The sequence below is a fragment of the Nyctereutes procyonoides genome, unplaced genomic scaffold (assembly GCF_905146905.1).
Source record: "Nyctereutes procyonoides isolate TBG_1078 unplaced genomic scaffold, NYPRO_anot_genome, whole genome shotgun sequence".
NCBI lineage: Eukaryota > Metazoa > Chordata > Mammalia > Carnivora > Canidae > Nyctereutes > Nyctereutes procyonoides.
In genome coordinates, this window is record NW_026575042.1 from 18,977,259 (window position 1) to 19,000,526 (window position 23,268).

Consider the following 23,268-nt stretch of genomic DNA (forward strand, 5'->3'; position numbering starts at 1 on the left):
GTACTCAGTATCAAACAGAAAAATGGGTAACATTTGATCAAAGGAATTGGGATTGCCTGTCTCCCTTCTTTCCTTCCTCTCTCCCTCCCACCATTCATCCCAACCTCCTATGAAATGCCAGGTCCTCAAGGAACTTATGGTTTAGTGTGTGGTGTAAGCCAGAAAATAAGCAAGTAAATAAAGATTTTTTTTTAATAAAAATACTTTCAGATAGTGATCAGAGCTAAAAGTGAAAAAAAAGCAGGCAGATAAAACACAGAAATATGGGGCACAGCTAATTTAAATTGGGCCCCTAGGGATTGCCATTCAGAAGAGGCAACCTTGGGATGTGTGAGTGGCTCAGCGGTTGGGCGCGTCTGCCTTGCATGATCCTTGAGTGCCAGGATCGAGTCCCACATCAGGTTCCCAGTATAGAGCCTGCTTCTTCCTCTGCCCGTGTCTCTGCTTCTCTCTTTCTGTGTCTCTCATGCATAAATAAATAAAATCTTTCTTTAAAAAAAAAAAAGAAGAAATAACCTGAAGATAAGGCACAGAGCCCCAGGAAAAGCCTTCCAATGAGAGGCACCAGTGCAAAGCTCACAGGAAAGAAGGAGCTTAGACTACTGTGTTCAGAGAGTAAACAGGAGGCTGGTGGGAGGGAGTAGGGCTCACTGAAGGAAAGGGGCCTGGACTAAGGTGTTTACAGGGTCGGATCGGGTAGCTGGCTCCTACATGCCATGGTCATGGGCCTGGGTCTTATTCTGAGTGTGTGGGAAGCTACTGGAGGATTTTAAGCAGGAGGTGACAGAGTTTGATTTATACTCTTAGAAGATCACCTAGCTTCTATGGGGCAAGAGTAAAAGTAGGGAGAGGAGTCTGGGGATTCTCAGAGCCCAGGTGAGCAATAGCAAAGGATCGGACCGGGACGGTGTGGTGGAGATTATGAGGATGGGATGGCTACAGGTGTATTTTGAAGGTACAGCTGACAGGACTTGCTGACCCACTGAATGTGCTGTGGAAGAAGAGGGAATCACAGGTGACTAGAGCTTTGTCTCGCCTTGTAGTTGCTTTAGGACTAATTCAGATGAAAGAAGCAACTGCTGAGTAACTCAACCAAGCAATCTTGGCAAGTTATCCACAAGACGCTGTCCCAGAACATGGAAAAAATGAGAAAGACTGTAAAGCGTGTTGAAATGACAGATGATGTAGTTTACCTTTCAGGAAACATGAGTCAGCACTTAGAGCTTCGATACTCAAGTGTGGCCTGAGGACAACACGACTGAATCATCTGGTTGGAAATGCAGTGTTCACTCCCACTCCAGCCCCACTGAATCCAAATCTGCTTCTAGCAAGATCCCCAGGGGATATGTGTGCATACTAAGGTTGGAGATGCAGTGGGATGGAGAAGTTCAAGCTGGAGGCCAGATCCCTTGCTTTAAGAACCATACAAAGGTACCATGCTAGTTGAGCAACAGCAACCATAAAAAAAGAGAAAGAGCTTTCACTGGAACAACAAAAATACTAAAACAAAACATAAAACCTAGCTTCTGTAGGCTTGTTTCAAATCATCGTGCCTACCAGATTTCTTTCCCTTGCCAGCGGTCTTACTTTCTCGTCATTTTAGTAATTACACACCAGAGGATGAAAATCTGCACAAATCTGGTTAGCAGACTTCAGGTCTTGTGGTCAGGAATACTGCTCTCTAGTAATATTTTAAAGAAAACATTACTTTCTTCAATTATAAATAGAGGTCACAGCAATTTCTGCACAGACCCCTAAATGTTTTATGATGTTTTTAATGAAAAAAGGCAAAGAAGCCAACACTTCAATATATCACACACACCAGAGCAGCAAATATTATAATAAAACTCTATGTACTCAACTACATTTCCAACCGGCAGTGAATCTACTGAGAATGGAACCATTTATACAGAGTTCATTTCTCATTGGAGTTTAGGGGAACCTGAGAAGTTCCCTCAAAATCTGGGTTCCCTTCCCGGAAAAAGTCACCTAAAAATTGAACACAAAAGCCATCCATTTCAAAACTCAATCAAGATGTTTTCCAGAGCTGAGGTGCTGATGTCTATGTATTGGCTTGTGGAGATATTATTAACCAAAGTTTGAAGAGAAGTTTCCATGCTGACAATTTCAAAGACAAAAGGAGTGAACTTTGCTTAAAACGCTAACTGTGCCGAAGATTCAGTTCTATTTTTGGAGTATGAAATTTATTGGGTCTTCTTTTCCCATTGTTTTTATATATCTGAATCTCATGATACTGCTTAAATGGCCCCTATTAAGAGAGATCTTTCCTGCCCACCCAACTGCATAGCCATTTTTGTTCTCTCCTGTTACTCTCTCACATAATCTAGTTCTTTCCTTTCTGGGCATTTAAGATATGCTCTAATTTTGTGTATTTTTATTTGCTTTTGCTCTGTCTTCTCACAAGATCACTTCTCCTGAGAACAGAGGCTGGTCTGATTTGCTCCCCAGAGAATATGAGCTGCCTACCAGAAGATTCTTCCTGGCAGACAATAAATATATGTTGAATGAATATGTGAAAGTATTAACTGCCAAATCTCTGCTCTGCTCCACTGATTACCTCCTCTTCATTTCAGATGCCCTAAGTAAACCTCATCTATTCTCATGTTTCTTCGTCATCTGCTTATTCACTTGAAACACAACGTGTGTCTAGGTAGATATGCATATTAGGTACATTTATCTAAAAGAGGATGGACACGATCTTTGGAGACCTCTGATTCTAAATCTCAGCTGTCCTGATCATCCAACAATCATGAAATATTAGCACATTTTTATTGCTTTCTTTAATTCCTGATTTTTCTTATTTGGATCTACATGTGGAAGCCAGTAGTAAGCTGCATGACCATAGTCAGGGATTTTCATCCATTACTAAAAGCTAAACAATTAAGCTCAACATGTAAGTCAGTAGTACCAAAATTCCCATTAAGGTTATGTACCTTTGGCTATGTTAGCCAAATGAATAATGTATTTCAAAGAAGAAATCTAGAAAGATCGATCTATTTAGAAAATATGTAAGGAACACAGACCAATGTGACACAATGGAATGGTCCCTGGTTCATACACAGACAGCTACAGGTGGGCTGACTACAAAAAGATGACAAAAAAACTGACGGGCTACAAATAAGAAACATCAATCAAGTGAAAAGACAAAGCATACCTCTACTTAAATTTGTCTCTAGGTCAAAACTTCAAAACTGCATTTGAGTAAATATGCTTAATCAGTTCACAGGGAGGAAGACAGTGAGATTGGGAGAAATATTTAGAAAAAATTACTGAAGCAGTTCATTTTGCTTCCAAAATTAAAAAAAAAATTCTACAAGTTGATTTTAATTCCCAGGTCTATTATGCCCATAAAGGTAGTAAAGAGGTACTCTCACGTACATTACATAAAATTCCCAGTTCAGGCTCCAATATCTATTAATTTTCTCAGTGTACTTTTCATGATAAAAAGAATAACGATTATTAAAGAAAAACTGAAAGGTAAGCAAATTAAAGGAAGCCTCCTACAAATGCTAATATCACCAGAGGCTACAGATTATTTTGCTGCCCATTTTTACTAGCATCTTAAAGTTTGTTTGCTACTCAACAGTTTAATATACTTGCCTACCAAAACCACTGAAAGAAGCTTAGTATATTGACTTAAAAGGGGTGGCCATAAATATATTTGAGAAAGAAAGGAGAGCTTAATTATATTTATATTCTCTAGCTTTCCAACAATTTCATTGCTAAATAGTCAGAGGTCTGGAGCTAGGAAAGCCTTTGAAAGGCAGTTTAGCCCATTATGCTGACCAAACTAGGATCTGTCAGCAATTGCAAGTCCTGTGTAGTGGACACTGTGATGGACTCAGGTCTTCAATACTCATTCCACTCATCCCTGCTTGGCTCAGGTCTTCAATACTCATTTCACTTGTCCCTACTTGAGTACTGGTTATGTAGTTTGAAGAATTTACTTCTACTAAAGGGATGTTATTCCTGATTATTCCAAGTTATGCTTGGTACTAATTAGTTCAGGACTGAGATATCTGGTCAAGAATTTATGAGAAGATGTCTGCTCCTGCCTTTTTGGGAAGTTCCAGAGAAAGCCACAGGAAGCAAGCCTCTTGAGTAGTCATGTAAAGCAACCACCTTAAAATTAAATCAATATCACTGAAGGCAGAGAGATTTAAAAAAAAAATCCTAGATGATGGGGTTGAATAGATGGATTTACAAAGACTAAACCCCTAAATGTAGAAGAGTCATTTAAAAGAAAAAAAAAAATAAAAGAGCCAGAGTTTTAGTGAATGTTGGCTTGCTTCCATTTGCCAAAAAATGTTACAAGAAAGAGATGAGCTCAGAGAAGTTGCTGGTTTGCCAGCACAAATATGAGAGGAGGAAGTAGTTCAGCAGCTAGGTGCTGGACATGACTGGAAAGGGGTAAACAGCTGTGGATTTCCCACCAAAGTCTAATGTTTCAGTGGCCTCAGAAGAACCACCATCAATGTGAGAGAACTGGTTAGAGCAAGGCAACAAAGAAAGGGGGGAAGTGTGCCTAGCACAGAACACTGGATATAGTTACTGGCATGAGAAGCTCCTGGGCATAAATAGGTGAGAAGGCTACTATGATTTTGAGGAAATTATATTGCCAAAGAAATCACAGAACTCATCTGCAAGAAAGCCCATGATGATTCAGGCCCTAGATGGATGTTTTCCTCCAAAGTGACACAAGCAGAAACTGGATTATGAAACAGGATTATGAAACAGATGTCCCAATGTCCACGTAAGAGAAAACAATGGCAGATAATGGGGGAAAACAAAACAAACCAACCTGTCAGTGGGATGGAGGCAGAGGCCACAGAAAATAGTGGACAAGAGAGTTTTACCCAGGAAGTAGAAACACACTAATCCTCCAATTACCACCATCCCTCACCACCCCTCTCCTGCCAGGTCCAAGTGTATCCCCAATTCCTGTGTAAGAGAACTCCATTATTACTACGCACCAATTCTTTATCTAAATGACAATTTTGTTAATGCATTATACTGTCCTTGAGGCACCACTGTGTTGTGTGTCTTATATGGTGTGTGTGTGGGGGGATAGGGTTCTGTGTAGACAACTTTTTTATTATTATTATTTAAATGCGCAGAACAGGAGGAGCCAACACGAAACCTGATGAAAACAACTGAATGTTATCAGACATTCTGGATTTGAGCTCGATGCTATAACTGGCTGGGGACTTACAGGGGTTCAGAATACCCAGTTCCAATGGAGGTATGTGGGCAGTGAGGGGTGTGAAAGAAGATTCCAAATAGAGTAAGCATGGCTAAAAGAGTCATTTTAAAATGGAGTCACAAGGTCATGGTGGAAGTGGGACTTATGTACGTCTCTTGTCTCAGATTCTTGGAATCGATGCTGAACTCAGTCGAAAGCCAAGGCACCTGCTGCATGTTAAAATGGACATAAATGGGCTTTCTGCCTAGTAATAGCCCTAGCAACCAATCATGTATAGATCAGCCTAACTGCAGCTATACTAGCACCACTCACATTTCGTTCAAAACAACTTACATAAATTCCCTCTTATCTCTTTAAATAACCCTAAACTCCTTTGTCTCTCTGACGCATTCGTCGATTTTGGTCCGCTCTGTGTCTCCCAACTGCCAACCCCTAAGACCTCAAAATAAGTGTACACATTTTATTTTTCAGTCTGCACTCTTGTCTCTTGTTGGTCAACAGGGGATTACCCCCACACACACTACTAAGAAATTCTCCAACACCATTTAAGAATCCCATTATTTACTTCCATTCTGACACTATGTACACAAGATAGCATCAGATTTCAAAAAACTGTTTCTCCACCTTTAGGCACCTGACCCAAATCCAGGCTACCATCTGTGTTTCTGGCCAACTGGCTATAGATTGGAGGTTCCAATGGCCCTCTCTTTGGGTTTAATTTGCTAGAGTGGCTTACAGAACTCAGGAAACATTTTGCTTACTAGATCATCAGTTTATTATAAAAGATACAACTAAGGAATGGCCAGGTGAAGAGATACATAGAGCAAGGTACAGAGAAAAGACATAGAGCTCCCTTGGACCACTCAAGTGCACCACTCTCCCCAAATCTCTATGTATCCACTAATCCAGAAGCTCTCCAAACCCAGTCCTTGGGGTTTTTATGGAGGCATTATTATACAGGCATGATTGATGATATCATTGGTCATTGGCAAGTGATTCAGCCTGCAACTGCTCAACCCTCCCCAGAGGCCTAGGGGGTGGGTATAAAAGCTCCAACCCTCTAATCTCCTGGTTATTTCCCCTGGCAACCAGCCTTATACCTTATGTGTGGTCCAAAACCATTAACATAACAAAAGACACCTTTGTTGTTTTCATCACTTAGGAAATTCCAGGGGTATTAGGAGATGTGTGCCAAAAATGGGATGAAGACCAAATATATATTTAATATAAATCACAGTATCAAGGGCTCTGGCTATTGGTTTTTTTTTTTTCCTTAAGAAAAGTGAAACTATTCTATATGTGGCTAGAAGAGTGAACTGTACAAAGACTTAGCTGTCCACCAAAATTCATTCTCCCCTCTAAAGTAGCTGCCTAGATCACGTCAGCTGGCTATGTTACATTCCCCAGCCTGCCATTGTTTATGATCATTTAAGACATCACTAATCGAATATGAGTAAAGTGATATGAGAGTACCCGGTGGAAACCTTCAAGAGAGTGGACATCTCTTGCCCTCCCTTCCCTTGCCTTAAGCGTCAGCACAGACACACCTGTAAGCGGGCTTTAACCTCTGCATTTCACCTGCCAAAATGCCTCAGAAGAGAGGTTCCAAAACCTCACAGTTCACGGCACTCTATGTCTAATCTTTTTCACAGTGCCCCAGGCCCCCCCCCAAAAAAAAGAATATCCTAAATAAATTTCATTTAAAAGCAATTAGGTTAAAAGAAAAATACTCATATCCTAACGAATCTACTGGTCATTTGAAAAAAAATAATACATGGAAGTCAAGAAATAATCTTGTTCTTACATAATCATAATTACTGATGGGATTTATGTTGAACTTTGTACTTTTCAAATACCATCAGCCTCATTTCCTATTCAACACTGACTTTCGCTCAATCCTTGCTTTTAAAAATCACAATTTCTAAAAAACCAGCTTTGCAAAGACATGGCATCTCCTAAAGGAATGTAGTGTGAGATTTTATGTTGAAATTGATCTGTGTTATTTGCATTTGGGGCTGCTCTGTTGTAATAATTACCATTATTCTAGCTAATGCATTGACTAAACTCTTGGAAAGCCTTCAAACAAATGTAAGAAAGTTTCATGCTGAATCAGAATGAGACATGGATTTACCGGGCACACTACTGCTTGTTTGAGGGCTTAACCAAATGTAAGAGCAAGAACATTAAAGAACAAGTGCTCTCTGGGATGTAACCCTCCAAAGATCATGACCAACCACCAATGTGGCCTCCAGACTTCTAGGGCTCTCTTATTCCGACTCTCTTATCAAATTGTAATTCTGGAATGTTCACTAGACAAAGTTTGAGGAATGATTAGGAAATGAATAAATGTAAATGATTTTGAATAGCTTGCCTACTAATTCAGTATTTTCTAAACACTATGTATACATTACTGCTGAGTATTAAAATACAAAATTCACACTACCACTCTTCAAAGAATATATTCGTTGAATAGTATCTGTAGGAAGAATGAATCCACACTCATTTCACAGATTGGATTCTAGTATCTCAGTAAGCCAAAAATCAAAGGTCCACTGTTTTCAACATTGTTCCCTGAAAAAAAAAAAATAGATTGGTGTGGTAAGACTTTTTCCTTATGGACCATATTCATTGTCTATCTTTACTGGATAGTTCACACTTTGATTAGTCCTGTTATGCTTGGTTACTTTTCAACTATTAAAGTTGACTACAAGGAGTTATTCATTAAATAAACTGAAGTAAAGACCTAGAGAGTATGAGAGCTGAAAGGGATGTGAGCAAAGTTCTTTTTTGCTTCCCTGACATATTCCTGGGAGTGTTAAGCCCTCTTTTGCCTCCTCTCTTCCACAAGCTTAAATCATTAGCTGTGATTCAAACATGTCATAGCTGAAAGTTCTACCTTCTGCACTTGAGGAACTCTTGTCCTGTCCTTCAAGACTTAAGTCAAATATTACCTTTCCAGTGTAGCCTTCCACACCACCTCCCAGAAGGAATGATCCCTCCCCATCTTTCAGGCTGTTCCAGCACTTTACACACGTGCATGAATTCCTATATATGTACTTCTGCTATAGTACTTTTGGGATTATACAACCATTTTTGGTTGATGTGTTTATTTGGATGAGTGGTGAGCCAACTTTTTCTGAAAAGGGCCTGATGATAAATGTTTTAGACTGTGTAGGCCATAGGGTCTCTGTGGCAACTACTCAATTCTCCCATGGCCATGGGAAAGCTGCCAGAGACAATAAGCAAATCATTGGGTGTGGCTAAATTTTGGTAAAGCTTTGAGTGAAGGCCAAAGGGCAACACTTTATGAACCTCTGATCCAAATCTTCAAGACAGGAAGGCCCATATTGCTTATAAAGTCTCCTAGATGATTTATCGTCATAAAACATGCTAGGTCTTTAACCATTTCTTCCAATTCTGTGAGGACACCTTACCAATGGGATGGGTTTTCAACTGAGAAATTTTGGAAAAGGTTTTAGGTAACATATGTAACTTGCATCCAATGTGAAGCAGGTAAGCTACCTGTTCAAGAAACCACATTCAAGTATGCAGACAGATGTGTTTTCTTTGGCCTATAATGTTGACCCACACAGTGCCTTAGATTTCAATTAGCTGATAATATTTTAAAATCGTTACTGAAAATATTAGAACACTGTTTCCTGACAAATTGGAAGATGTGGCCTTACTCCATCTACCTTCACCAACAATCAGTTGGATCTGAGAAGTAGCTATCTTTTAAAAGGAACACATAAGGGGAGCCTGGGTGACTCAGTTGGTTAAGTGTGACTCTTGATTTTGGCTCAGGTTGTGATCTTGGAGTCATGAGATTGAGCCCTGCATCAGCTCTGTGCTGGGCATGGAGCCTGCTTGGGATTCTCTCTCTCTTCTGCTCCTCCCCCTGCTCAAACACACACTCTCTCTCTCTTAAAAAAAAAAAAAAAAAAAAAAAGAATAAAAATAAAAGGAGCACATAATCTCCAGGTCTTCACAGTCACACTACTCTCTATTATTCTCCAGCACTGAGTGGGAGTGTCCGCTGCGATTTATCATCTTACATATGCCTCGCCTCTTTCTTTATGTTATCTCTCCGGTTCCTCTGGTCATTTGAGTTTGCAACCTCTGCTATAGGCATTAAGAATCCCTGGATGATTTCAGAGCACACGCCCTCCACTTTTCTTACACCCATTTCTGTTTTTTCTTTCTTGTGCACCCATGGTAGATATACCAGGTTTTGTGATGAAATAAATTCTAAAACTGTGTGCCCCAAACTGGGGAGGGGCCTAAAATTCTTTGTGCTGTATTCAAACCATCACTTTTCCTTTCCTCCAGCTCTGATCCAGCCTTCACATTGTGCAAATCTCTCCTGTTAACTCATTTATGTACTTATCAGATTCTCCTTTTTTAAAAAAATGCAAATGCTCATGTACTTTTTAATGATAAAATACAGGTACCAGCTAATAGGCATCTAAAGTTCTAGTAAAAAGTGCATCTGAATATGGTAGTTACTTACTATATCTGAGCGAATAAGCAGGTCTTCAAATATGAAGATAGCCTCCTTACTTTTGGCAGGAGAGCACTTGTCCTTGTGATCACTGCCTCACTAAAAGAGCTGGGTTGAATGATACCCATTTATCTAGCTTGCCTCATGTCCTACAGTCTGCATTTGTGATACAGATGGAATGGGTCAGTGCATATAGTTCAACTAAGACCTGTAACAACAGTCAATGTTTATGGAGTATCGTCTATATCCAAGGGTATCTAAGATCTCTTACATGTATTATTGTTTTCTCCTTACAATACACTCACGAAGTATATACTATTATATTTATCTTATAGCTGAGAAAAATGACACAAAAAGTTAAGTAATTTGCCAAGATCAATGGAAGAGCATGGATTAGGATCCAGGAAACGTAATTTCAAAGTGTATTCTCTTGGGATGCCTGGGTGGCTCAGCAGTTGAGCGTCTGCCTTTGGCTCAGGGTATGATCCCAGGGCCCGGGATCGAGTCCCACATTAGGCTCCTTGCAGGGAGCCTGCTTCTCCCTCTGCCTTTGTCTCTGCCTCTCTCTCTCTGTATCTTTCATGCATAAATAAACAAAAATCTTTTTAAAAAGTGTATTCTCTTAATTACTAACCTCAACAGCCACCTCCTCCTCATACTTACTAGATGTTCTTTTAGCAGAGCCAACACTTTTGTTCAATCAACTTCAAACTGAAGGTGGTGCTAGCAATAGACTTAATTCGTTATAACACTGAAATCTAATGGTAGTAAGACTACATTCTAGAACTATTCATATTCTCCTTTAGTAACAACAGCAACAAAAATACAGATTTACTATTCCTATGCTTAAAGAAGCTGGGATATTGGTAAAAAAATTTAATGGATAATTTAAAAATTGCATTATAATTTTTTTCAGTGTATACTAGGAATGACATTGCTCAAAGCTTGCTATTCTCTGGATACTCTATTTGCTGAGATTTTTATTTTTATGACCAAAGTGGGCATTTGGTTACAGCTGCTTTAAAATTTTTCTGAAATAAAGATTAAAGTTGTACCTTAAAACTGGGAACTCTGGGACTTCCATTTCCCATCTGTCTGTGTTATAATGGACTCAGAATGACTTTCTGGGGAGGATCTTGGGTTGCCTGGGACTACTCGAATGGCTCATAGCTAAGCAAAACCAGGTACCTTCATACTGAGGCATATCTCATTGTTAAACACCCTGACTTCCACAGGAGGGTATTAATTCTACCCCCAGCTTGACTAAAAAAGCACATGGCTTAGCACTTGCTGACAAAATAGAGCAGCTGTTCTCCATGTACCTCTCTAAGCATATACCTTAAATTCATTACTGATCCAGTAATGTCTTTCAAAAACTTGGTTGAGAGAAAATGTACTTTGGAGAACTCCCCCAAGCCTAGGTCTGTCTACTTCTCAGAAACAGGCTCTTTCCTGTTTTGACATTCAAAACAATTATACAGAATGTATATTTACTCTTTTTTAATAAAAGTTCAGGGACCTCACAAAGTGAGAAAAAGGTACTCCACATTCCACCCCCAGGATTGATGGCAGATCATCAGAGAGTGACAATCAGAACCGTGTGAGGTTAAATCTGATGGAAGTATTCTCTTTTTTCACAGCGTGGATTTTCAATTACTTTTGCCATGGCAGGTGCACTGGTCTATACTGAGGGACCATATAGGAAGGAGCTGATGAAGGCTATCACGGTTTCTGATGAAGATGTTGTTCGTGACATTATATGATGTCTTTCAAGAAAGATTTATTAGAGAAATTCCTCTTTGGCCTCAGTATCAGCCAGAATGGGGCTTCTCCAAACAGAGGGTTTCATTTCACTTATGAACACTATGAATCATGTTTGCCCCTTCTCTTGCGCTGCTGAATGCTCAGTGTGAATTATGTATTTCTTGTTTACAAAGGAAGTTGGACATCAGTGGGCTGGGTCTCTTCCTCTCAACTATTTTTTCTTGTTATTCTGAACAGATAATAGTAATTCATTTTAGTAAGATTTTTTTTTAAAAGGTAAAAATGCAATTATTTTGCTTTTTCCCCCCCTACTGACTAGTTCCAATATTGATCCAGTTGCTACCATGAAACCCTGAAAGCTAAGCTTGACTTTCTTCTCCCTCATGCCCATAAAATTGATTCTGTTTTAACTCCATCTACTTATAACTCCACCCCAGCATCGTAACTGGTCTGTCTTCCTTCTTATCTGGTCCACTTCCTTACCCTACCTATTCTCTGGGCTTCAGCTATGCTGGAAACTCTATATTGGCTTCCCTTTGGCCTTAGGTTACAGTTTAAAATCCTTAAAAGACCTTTAAAATCCCTTAAAAATCTGAAATGAACACTTTTTCACTTAACCCATGAAATCTCTCTTCCTCCAAATACAATCTTTCCTCCTCCCTCTTTTGGACATTTGCACTTGCCACTCCATTTGCCTGAAACACCCTTATTTCACACCCCTGGCTTTTACCTAGTTTCCAGTTCTCAATGTAAATGCTATTTTTTTTTCCAGGGGAGGTTTTCCTAGACTCTTATGTTGGGTTACCCATTCCCATTACACACCCTCAAAAATACTTACTATGTGGGCTTATTACATTTGACTGCAGTTACTAGTTGGAGAGTTTGTTTTTTCTGCTACACCACAGGACAGAAAGTATCCTGCATCTGTCTTGTTCCCTGCTCTAGTCCCAGTGCTTGACACATTATAGGCACTCAATAAATACAAGTTGATTGACTGAATGAGATGACTCATCATTAAAACACCATAATTTATAAATTAGGAAATGCCAATATAAGATTCCTGGTGAGTGTATCCTTAGTGAGCCCACAAATGTAATGAAACAACCTGCAAAATTGCTCTTATTTAATATAAAAAAATTCATTATATTTGACTGGTCCTTTTCTATCTTCCAATATTTTCACTTTAAAATAGAGAAGAGGAGAATTCAAACAAGCATGTCGTTCCTGGGTTGACAGGACTACTGTCAACCCAGGATTATTGACTGATGACTTATTCAGATGCCACAAATCATCCAGGATAATGGAGCAATAAAAGGCAAAGTGTATCTTCAGAGATCTTTCTATTTATCAAACGATACTGTTATTTAGATTTAAAGAAGGGCTTTGGTTGTCTGAGAGAAATCAGAGAAGAGAGTTAATTAACAAGTAACATAAAGATCTTGTTGGGTTGACAAAGTCACTGGTAACTTCACATTCCCCTGCACAATCCATATAAAATAACCTGCTCATCACATCAGTAGCTTCTGCTTTCTGTTAAAATAAGTTGCACTGTTACCTTTTTGGGGGCATAGGGGGTCACATAGTATAAAGTCAAGCAATACCACAGGCTTCTATTCTTGGACTGAAAGTATATAAGTAGACCTAGCATTGTCTAACAGGTGCTTGGCTTCACTTCTTTTACTTCCTGCATTCTTGACTCTTGCTCATTTATAAATTAATGAGACTCTCCTGTTTGATATACATGAGGATCATGTAGGTTATAACTGCCATAAAAGTCAGATAAAATGATTATTCTTACCTGTGCTAAAACAAACATTTAAACTCAAGGATGTACATCTTCAAACTAGTTAAAATACTCATTTACTTGTAAATGAAGAGGGGGCTTCTGGGTTGCTAAAGTACTCAATTTCTGACTCTGCTACATCTTGGGCCTTGGGTTCTCTCAGATGCTCTGTGCTCCTCTTCAGTAACTCTGTTAACTTGCAACCAAGAAAATCTCAACTAATGGAGCAAGTAAACTCAATCAATAAGATACACAGATGGTCTTAAATAACAGGTTCTTAGAGGAAAAAGAGAATTACTTCTTGAACTTCTCAATGTAGGAGAGAATCTGCACTCCCCTTAAAGAGAAATGATTATCTTCAAAAATGAAAGATTGAAGAATTCCAAGCACAGTAGGAAACACTGGCTTCTGCATCTAGATTCAGCACAATTAAGTAATCAGCTTTGCACATGTGTACACACTGACCAAGGTATTATCTGCTCCTTTCTAACAACTGAGTTTTATAGACTTAAAAAGCCATTCGCAGTAAAAGCACATTGTTTTTTACGTACTACTAAAAAACAAACAAAAGTACTGTGAATTAAATGGTTACAAGACACTTTCTTACCACTTGTTTTTTATTTGATACTCCTTGTTGTCGCTCTTTTCAGATTTAGCACATATTTTTAGCACATGTCATTCTTATGCATAAACAAGGGAAACCTGTACTGGCTAAGGTACTCCTAACATGTCTTTATACTCAAGAGTCCAACTCATACAAGTCACTTCTCAATTCAGTATTTGATAACTATGCATTGCTGAAAGAGAGGGGTTTTTTTTTTTAAGATTTTATTTATTTATTCATGAGAGAGGTAGAGACACAGGCAGAGGGAGAAGCAGGCTCCATGCAGGAAGCCCGATGCGGAACTCGATCCCAGAACTCTGGGATCATGCCCTGAGTTGAAGGCAGACACCCAACCTCTGAGCCACCCTGCATACCGAGAGGAGTACTTCTTCAAAGAGTGGTTCACTATTATCTCTAAACTGCCAACGAGTTGGCAGGTTTTCATGCTAGAGCTTTTTTGATCTTACCAGGTGTCAATAATCTAACCTGTCTTCATCAAATGGTCCTTGAATGGCTATCTTAAATGTCAAGACATTATGGTTGTCTGGTCATGCAATTAGAAAGAGCAATCATGGTCATACATGCAAAGAATGGCAATTATGGTATGGCTGCTGTCAACAATACCATCAAGATGCCATAAAGTATAAGCTGAATCCTGATTTTAGGGTTACTAAAATGTGGATGTGAGGTGGAGAGGGGAATATATTTTAGAATCAGTGAAATACAATCTTAGAGAGTCACTCCAGAACACAAAGTAAAATCCCTTTAAAATAGGCTTGATCATTTTTACCTCTGCCAGACCAAGTATTTTAACTCAAAAACACTTTTAGAACATTTCCAAAGTAGTTAAAACTCTCAGTTATTTGCAAGTAGAGTAGCTTGGTAATAGAATCTACACAAACTGATAATAATTCCAGCTAGTCAGTTTGGGCCCATGGGACTTCTTTAGTGAAAGGAATTTCACCACGAGCTATCCTGATCCAGATGAAGCAGAAGTTTCATGAAGGGGAATACTTTTTACTTCTCCCAGCTACACAGAGATGGAGTGGGTGCAAAAGGACAGACTTGAAACACAACTGGCTTAAACATATTATTACCTACCTCACCCCATGCTTCCTTTTACACATAATGATGATACAAAGTGCATACCTTCAAACACCCAAGAAACCAAACTAGTTAATCAGGGGTCTAGGTTGACAAGGCATGTTTTTTTTTATATACCATCTTCAAATCACTTGAACTTTTTGGTTAATTCACAAATACTTCCACACACAAATCCAGGAATGATACCAATTATTTCCAGGGGAATAGAACAGGCCTTTTTATTCTCACAGTTCTGTACACACATGCTCTCAGCCTCTGCCTTCCAAGGAAGAATGGGTACTGCCAATGCAACCAAGCTTTCCTGTTGTCTGCTCAGGGACCATTCTTCCTGCTTGGTGGCCATTATTTATTGCTTGGAAACTTTCCAGCCAGAGTTCTACTTACCACTGTTTAATTCCAAAGTCTTTCCTAAATCCAGAGTCTACATCCCAGCTTATTACCTGTGAAACCTTGGGTCCAATTTCTCTAGTTGAGAAAGTTCCAAGGACTTGAAACTAGCACTGGGTAGAGATTACCAGAATTTGAAGAATTAAATGTCAGCTCAATTATAACCAGGAAGTTGTACAAAAAGAATAATGCAAGTTATTCTCTTTCTATTAAATAGAGTAATTACCTTTTTTTTTTAGCCCTTGTATTTGAAAGATGACTTTATTCTCCAAATAAGAAAACAAGCCAAAAATATTTTCACTGGACATTTATTGTTAAATTAAGAAAGGATGGGTCTTAGGGTTGTCAAAATAAATGCTGTATGAAAATTTAGGCTTTTGGGAAATTTACAGTGTTGCTAGAAATGCATCACAGCAGCAGTAATTTAATTTCCTTATCAGTCTCCCAAGAGAAATGGGGAACAGAATGTGCCCAAGTCCAAAAAGAATTCCTGAAGGGAACACAGAAAGAAGCTAATTGCAAGCACCAGTACCAGTCTGTGTCAGGTCAGATAATGCAAATACAAAGGAGCAAAAGCAAGGAAATTATCAGTGAGGAAAGGAAATAAGAAGAAAAAGATCAGAACAAAAATAAACCAAAAGACAGATCACTTTATAACAGGATGTGTTTTAAAATAAATGGCAAGTCAAGACAAAGACACAAGAAAAAATACTGGCTTTTAGTGATGCTGATTATCTATCAGAACACCACAAAAAATAGGTATTTACTAGATAAATAGAAAAAACCCTAACATTCAGAAAAAAACATTGAGGATATATCTGAAAAGAACACAGGATACTTTACAGTCCCTGTAATTTTTATATCATGAGGCTGATAGGACTCTGCATGAAAAAAAAGTACACTGAACATTAATTTCCTATGGACCAGGGTAAGAAAAACTATTAGTCCATTAATTTTTGGAAGGAAATATTATTTTTTTAATACACCATAATACAGATAGAAAGAAAAACTAGTACACAGGAATGCCTAGGAGGCTCAGTTGGTCAGCTTAGGTCATGATCTCAGGGTCATGAGATAGAGCCCTACATGGGGTTCTGTGCTCAGTAGGGAGTCTGACTGGGATTCTCTCTGACTCCTTCTGCTTCTCCTCCCTACTCTCTCCTTCTCTCTCAGAACAAAACAAAAACAAAACCTAGTATGTAAGAAAATGTCTCTTTAATTTTTATATTAAATATTTAAATTATCTTCTAAGATTCTTGAGAAATTTTGTTACTAGTGTAGTGTAATAGTTCAAATGGATTATGTTTTCAAATAGGATACTTAATTGATGCTTATACTAAACTGTAAATCAGTTAATAGATAAACATATCTTCTAACATCAATACTTCTCAAAGTTTTCAGTGTATGCAAATCACCTGGGGATCACATAAATGAAGGATAATTCAGAGGGTCTAAACTGAGGCCCAAGAATCTGCATTTCAACAACTTCTAAGTTAAAGATGTGGCGGCTACTGGCCTATGGACCCTGATTTAAATAGCAAGACTTACCATGTGGCCCCTGTTTGTGGTGGAGTCTTTCACCAGCCAGATGTAAACCAAAAGGATGACTAACTTCCAGCTTAGAACCATGTCTGGGCTCAGTTATGTATTTTGGTTTAAGATCACCAAATAACTGTGAACTTCTCTAAGAGGCTGATTTCCCTTTTATTTAAAATCATTATCATAACCAAAACACTGAACAGCTGCCTAGTATCTGTGGAGTGCCAGGCTAGGTTATAAATGGAGAAAAAAAGACTCCTGCCCCCTAAGAGTTTATAGTCTAACACAAAGGCATTGGTATTGGAGTGTATACGATACTCCAAACCAGAAAACCACACCAAAGCAGATGCATGTTATTAAACCACATCCAACTCAAAGGTTTCATTTGTTCTTGGAGTGAAAGGAAAGAAAATGAGTATAAAATTTGGTGGAAACAGAGATAATTTCACTTAGGGAGCTCAAACTGCAAAACATATTATTGAGCTGTGAGTTTCTTTTGCACGATTCCCTAGGAAAGAGTGTGGCATTTCAGAAAGGATAAGAAAGCAGTTTGATAGGCAGCAGGGCACTTCCACATGCACAATGACAAATACATCTGTAGGTGTCAACACTATTTTGGTGGTTAAACTAGATATTTACTAATAGTGATCAGGGATATGTAAGTCAAAGCTACAATAAGATACCACCTGACATCTGTTTAGATGGCTATTATTAAAAAAAAAAAAGTGTTGGCAAGGATATGGAGGAAAGGGAACCCAACCCATGTATACAGGTGGTAGGAATGTAAATTGGTACAGGCGTTATAGAAAACAGTATGGAATTTCTCAAAAAACTAAAAATAGAATTAATGTATGATCCAATAAACCCTCTCTGGGTATATATTCAAAGGAAATGAAATCAGTACCTCAAAGAGATATCTGCATTCTTATGTCCATTGCTATTATTCTCAATAGCCAAGATATGGAAACAACTTGAGTGCCCTTGATAAGAGGACTAGTTAAAAAATTGATTGGTGTGTGTGTGTGTGTGTGTGTGTGTGTGTGTGTGTACCCACATGATTATACACATATAATTTCTCCGTTTTTCAAAACAGGAGATCCTGCCATCTGCAACAACATACATGAAACTAGGGAGCATCATGCTAAGTAAATAAACCAGGCACAGAAAGAAAAATACTGCGTGATCACATTTATAAGTAGAATCTGAAAAAGTCGACTGCATAGAAGCAGGGAGTAGAGTGGTAGTTGCAAGGGGTAGGGAAATCGGGGAAAAGCAGGGAGATACTAGTCAAAGGGTACAATTTGCCACTATGAAGGATGAACAAATCTACAGATCTAATGTAGAGCATGATGATTATTGTTACTATTATACTGAATACTGGACATTTGCTAAGAGATTTCAGGTGCTCTCATAAGAACAATAAAGGAACTATGTGAGGAGATGATATGTTAATTAGCTTCACTGTAGTAATCATTTCGCTATGTGTGTGTATGAAATCATGATGTACACCTTAAATATATACATTTTTATTTTCAAAAAGGTGGTAGAGGATTTAAGAATAGCAGCTAGTAATTAAATAAAATTAAATATAGTTTTAACTCTCAAATATAATTGAAGCATTTCCTAAAATTATGCCACTAACTTTTCCTCCAAAGGCTTTATAAAAACATATCTCTTAGTAAATGAAATCAAAACAGTATTAGGATTGATTACTTGCATCTGAAAAAACAAGATGGATTTGTTATGAATTCTAGACTTTCTTGCTGCCATGGCCATACAAGTGTTTTAACTGGTATGAAAATAATCCTGCCAAGCTTTGGAAAAACTCAACAGGCCGGAAAAAGAGCCAAGATGTTACAAATATCTCCCCCATTCCACTGTCTCTTTTCTGTCAAACTCATAAAAATGTACATAATCCGCACACATTTGTAAGAGCACACTCTATTTATGTCAAAGTAAACTTAAATTTGGAGCTTTATGTGTCTTTCACATAATGTAACTCATTGTTTCCCTGAGAAATGAGGATGAGAGATTTTGATACCTGGGGCAACACTGAGATTATTCAATTTGAGTTGGGTAATTAAGAACAGATTCTTACTACTTGATCAACTTAAACTGTTACAATACAGAAAATACTCCTTCTTCCTGAGATTTTGAAACTTAATATCTTTTAAAATGGGAAAAGCCAAAAAATTATTTCTCTCCTAGAACAAGACATAATTATAGCCGTCTAAGGCTGTAGCTCCACGAATCAACTAAGCCAATTTTTTTGGATTATCTTTCCCCTTCATTTCAACAGGCACTATATTCTCTCACTGGAAGAAATCTTAATATTTAAAACACAATTTGCTCTTAATGAAGAAGTTGGTGCTTTTAAAGCATTTCTAAAAGTTAGCCTTATTACAGACAAAAAAAAAAAAAAAAGCACTGAAATATCTGATTGTGAGTCCCTGGCTCTTCCACTTACCAACTCAGTGATTTCAAACAACTCAGAAGATGTGTCTCCTCATTTTTAAAGTTCCTTAGAGATATGAAGCAAAGACTGAATAAGATAACACAAATGAATACCCTTTGAAAACTGAGGAATGCTTACAAATATACTAGTTTGTTATTTTAGGTCACATCAGGAGCAGGAACCATGAATACCATAAACTGAGACATGTTGACACATGTTTAGCCTAGACATGATAAACTGTCAATTTATGAGCACTGTCACCCCTACATCTCATCTTTAGGGGATTGTTTCTGGGATCGGTCCTGGCATGAATTTCTGAGTCAGGCAGGAGACAGGAACAATACTGGTAGCTTAACAGGATTTAATGTCAAGAATTTTTAACCAGGTATGGTAAAACTGAAAATTCTCCAAAAAGGGAAAAGGGGAACAGAAGTATTACAGATAATAATTACAGGAATCAGCTTTCACTCACAGGCTGGAGAAACAAAGGGGAGAGGTTGGAACTGTCACAACTTAAAGCTCAAAGAAAGGACCCACATCTCAGAGGAGAGGACACTGCCTGACAGGTGCTCATGGCTTTGAAACCTGTTCTGGGAGTGCTGGGAAAGCTACAGACTGGAATTAGCTGAAGCTACTGAAAGAAACTGGTGCTTCCTGGGTGAAGAGGATGGCTGAGGTAGGGCTTGAAGGAAGGAAAGTAAATCAAGGGAAGTGTCATATCCAGGATTCTACCACTGGTGTGTGGCAATGCAGGGATAAAATATGGTCTGGGTGGTGCCAACACCCAGGATCTCTGCTCTATATCTCATTGTTTTCATATAAAGATTAATTCCGTTTGGAGTTGCTACCTGGAAACTGGCAGAGAATACCTGAAGTAAAAGATGCAGAAATACTGCTGAGATGGTGAAGCTAATTTTAAGCGATACCAGTTTTAGCAAAGTAAGTTTAAAAATCAGCTTGTTTGTAATATATATATTAATGTTAGCTCATATATAGTTTTAACTTTAAAACCCTGCACAATTTGAACATAGTAAAAACTGCAGAGAAGAAAAATGGCTTCACAATTGTTAAAGTGAATGTCACAATATATACATAGGGAAACAAAACCAAAACATCCTAGCAGAGACTGAGATCCATCAAAACCTCCTCCTCTTCCTGGGCACTGACTGAGACTACACTACCCAGATTCCCTTGCAGTCAGGTCACTTGACTGAGTCCCAGCCAATAGAACTATGAGTGGGCATGTTGTGTGGCCCTTCAGCATCTGGCCCAAAAAAACCTCCCACCCTCACACCTTCACACCTTAGACCAGAGGAAGAAAACTAGAAAACAAAGAGAAAGATTTATCTGTAAGATAAAAAAGACCACCAAGAGAAACAAAAATGGGCAGCTGATAGCTTGATGGCAAAGCAAGAGGTAGAAGGAATACAGAAACCATGTAAGAAAGAAGTATGCAGTGTGGGGCCATCTGATGTAGGGCTATAGCTCCACCAACCCTTAGAGTTTTCAGAGGAATCACAGCATAATTGCTCCTTTCAACAGTAGATGTTTATAATGATGGCTTAGTGATGAAAAAGTCATGTTTCCTAAGTTCTGTTTAAGAAAGCAAGAAAGTGTTACAACATGCATGTGAATATTTTTCAACTGACATGGTCAACATTAAAAAAAAAAAAAAAGGAAAAGGAGAAAGAGAAAATCCTGCTGCCTAAAAGATGTGTTTTAGCTGGCTGAAAATTTACTTATATAGAACAGTGAATTTGCAAAAGCAGTACATCAGTGTGCATTTGTTTATCTAAGAAACCATCCTTTGTAACATCATAACTGTAAATCCTGCAGGAAACTCAAATGTGGTTTAGATTTGATAAACCACAGAGTATCAGGAAGAGTCTCCATTTTTTTTTTTTTTTAACACAGTCCCATTTTATGGGAAACCAACCACCTCTTTCACTGATGTGAATCACAAGAACTCATTCTACCAAGTTGTTGCCTAGGCTCACATTCCCTATTATCCGGTTATCTTTCCACTGCTGTCATTTTGGGACACACACTGTAAAGTGCAGAAGTGATCTTGGTGGCTTTCCTGCTGGGATTAATAATAGCCATACTACCACATATTACTGTGTAATCGACCTGGGGCTTGCATTTAGATTACTTTTGATTTCTATACTTGGGAAATGCATGCTTTAATTTTCCTATTACGTTAAAACTGACAATGCATAAAAAAGAAGATATCTGTTCATGATTCTGACTTTATAAAGTGGGTATGATTTGTTTTATAATAGACATGCTTGTACCACCAAATGTGCATTTATGATTTAGACCAAGTGACCTATGGGGGTTGGGGGGGGGGAGACTGACAAGTAAAAACACTGGAATGGGAAACAATCCCAACTGTGAGGCAGTTAATAGAAGGTGCTTCAATCTACATACTAGAGAAATTTCAGAGAGTGCAAATTTGGTGAGCACATTCTTCCAATCTCTCCCTCCAAATGTATTGAGGCCTATAAAGGGCCAAATCCATTATTCACAAGATAAAGGCAAAGAGGAAACCAAGACTATTATGTCAGAAGCAGCGCAGTCTTACTTGCCAAAACATATGACTGATACCCTTTATGACACCACAAATCTTTTTTTTGTTGTTGTTGTTTGGGTTTTTTTTGTGCATGTACACACTAAACAGCTGTCACCTCTTTTTATATCTGTTATGAATTTTTTAAAAGTGCTATCAAAGCACTTGTTTTACTATCTTTTTACTGTCTTTATTTTTTTTTCTTTTACAGTAGGTCTCAGAGAAGCCTGGATGCACATCCTAAAGCTCATTAGGTAGGAGAGGAATAACGTCCAGCATGTGTAGATTCTCTATGGGGACTCAGGATATTTGTATGTGGTGTAAACTGTAGGGAGCCAAAATAAAAATTCTCTAACATACTGAAAATAATGTAATTATGAAAAAATTTTACCTTTAGAATAAAAATGTGAGAAATAGAATGATTTTCTTCGTTAAGAATTTTCAAAATACTTTAACATTATTCAATTATACATACTTAAGGAAAAGTACACAAATTCTAAATATATAGCCCAATGAATCTTCGCCACTCACAGGACCATCAATTCAGATTAAGAAGTAGAACCGGACCAACAAACAGACACTCCAGTCATTACCTCCACTCTACCAGGAAAACCACTCCCAGAACTTTGAATGCTGGAGATTCGTTTTGCCTATGTGTATCCACACCCTAGAATCAGTTTGTACTTTTATATCAGTGAACTTCATCCATATCGTCATATGCAGTTGTACTTTGTTTATTCTCATTGACATATATGATATTCCATTGTTGCCAATATACCTAGTTTATTTATCCATTCTAATGTCAATGGGCCTTTGTGTGTTGTCCAGTTTTGAGCTATTGGAATAGCATTAGTATGAGTTTTGTGTACATGTGTTTTGGTGTACACATGCTAGTGCTTTTTACTAGGTTTATACTTCTCTATAGAATCAAGAGGTCAGTAGATGTATGCATGTTCAGGTTTAGTAAATACTGACACCTTTTCCAAGGTGGTTTACTGATTTGTATTTCCAGGGTGGTTGTACCGATTTATATGTCTACTCGCAATGTATGGGAGTTCTGGTGGCTCCATATCCTCAACTAAAACTTAATATTACCTGTGTTTTTCATTTTAGCAATTCAGGTAAGTGTGCAGTATAATTACACTATGATATTAATTTGCATTTCCCTGCTAATAATATTCAACAGAATGAGACTTTTTGATTTATTTTCAAATAGATGCGTATTTTACAGAATCCTGAGATAGTAAAGGATCTCAAAGATGACCCAGTGCATGAATAGCAAATGTATGGCACATATGTCCCCACTAAAGCCCATACCACCCCTTCCCGTAGCTTTGG

General features: G+C 38.2%; 1 protein-coding gene across 1 annotated transcript in view; it reads right to left on the minus strand.

Moving 5' to 3' along the window:
- Positions 1-23,268, minus strand: part of RARB (retinoic acid receptor beta) — a 722,113-nt gene that overhangs the window by 438,309 nt on the left and 260,536 nt on the right. The gene's annotated exons all lie outside the window — the stretch shown is intronic.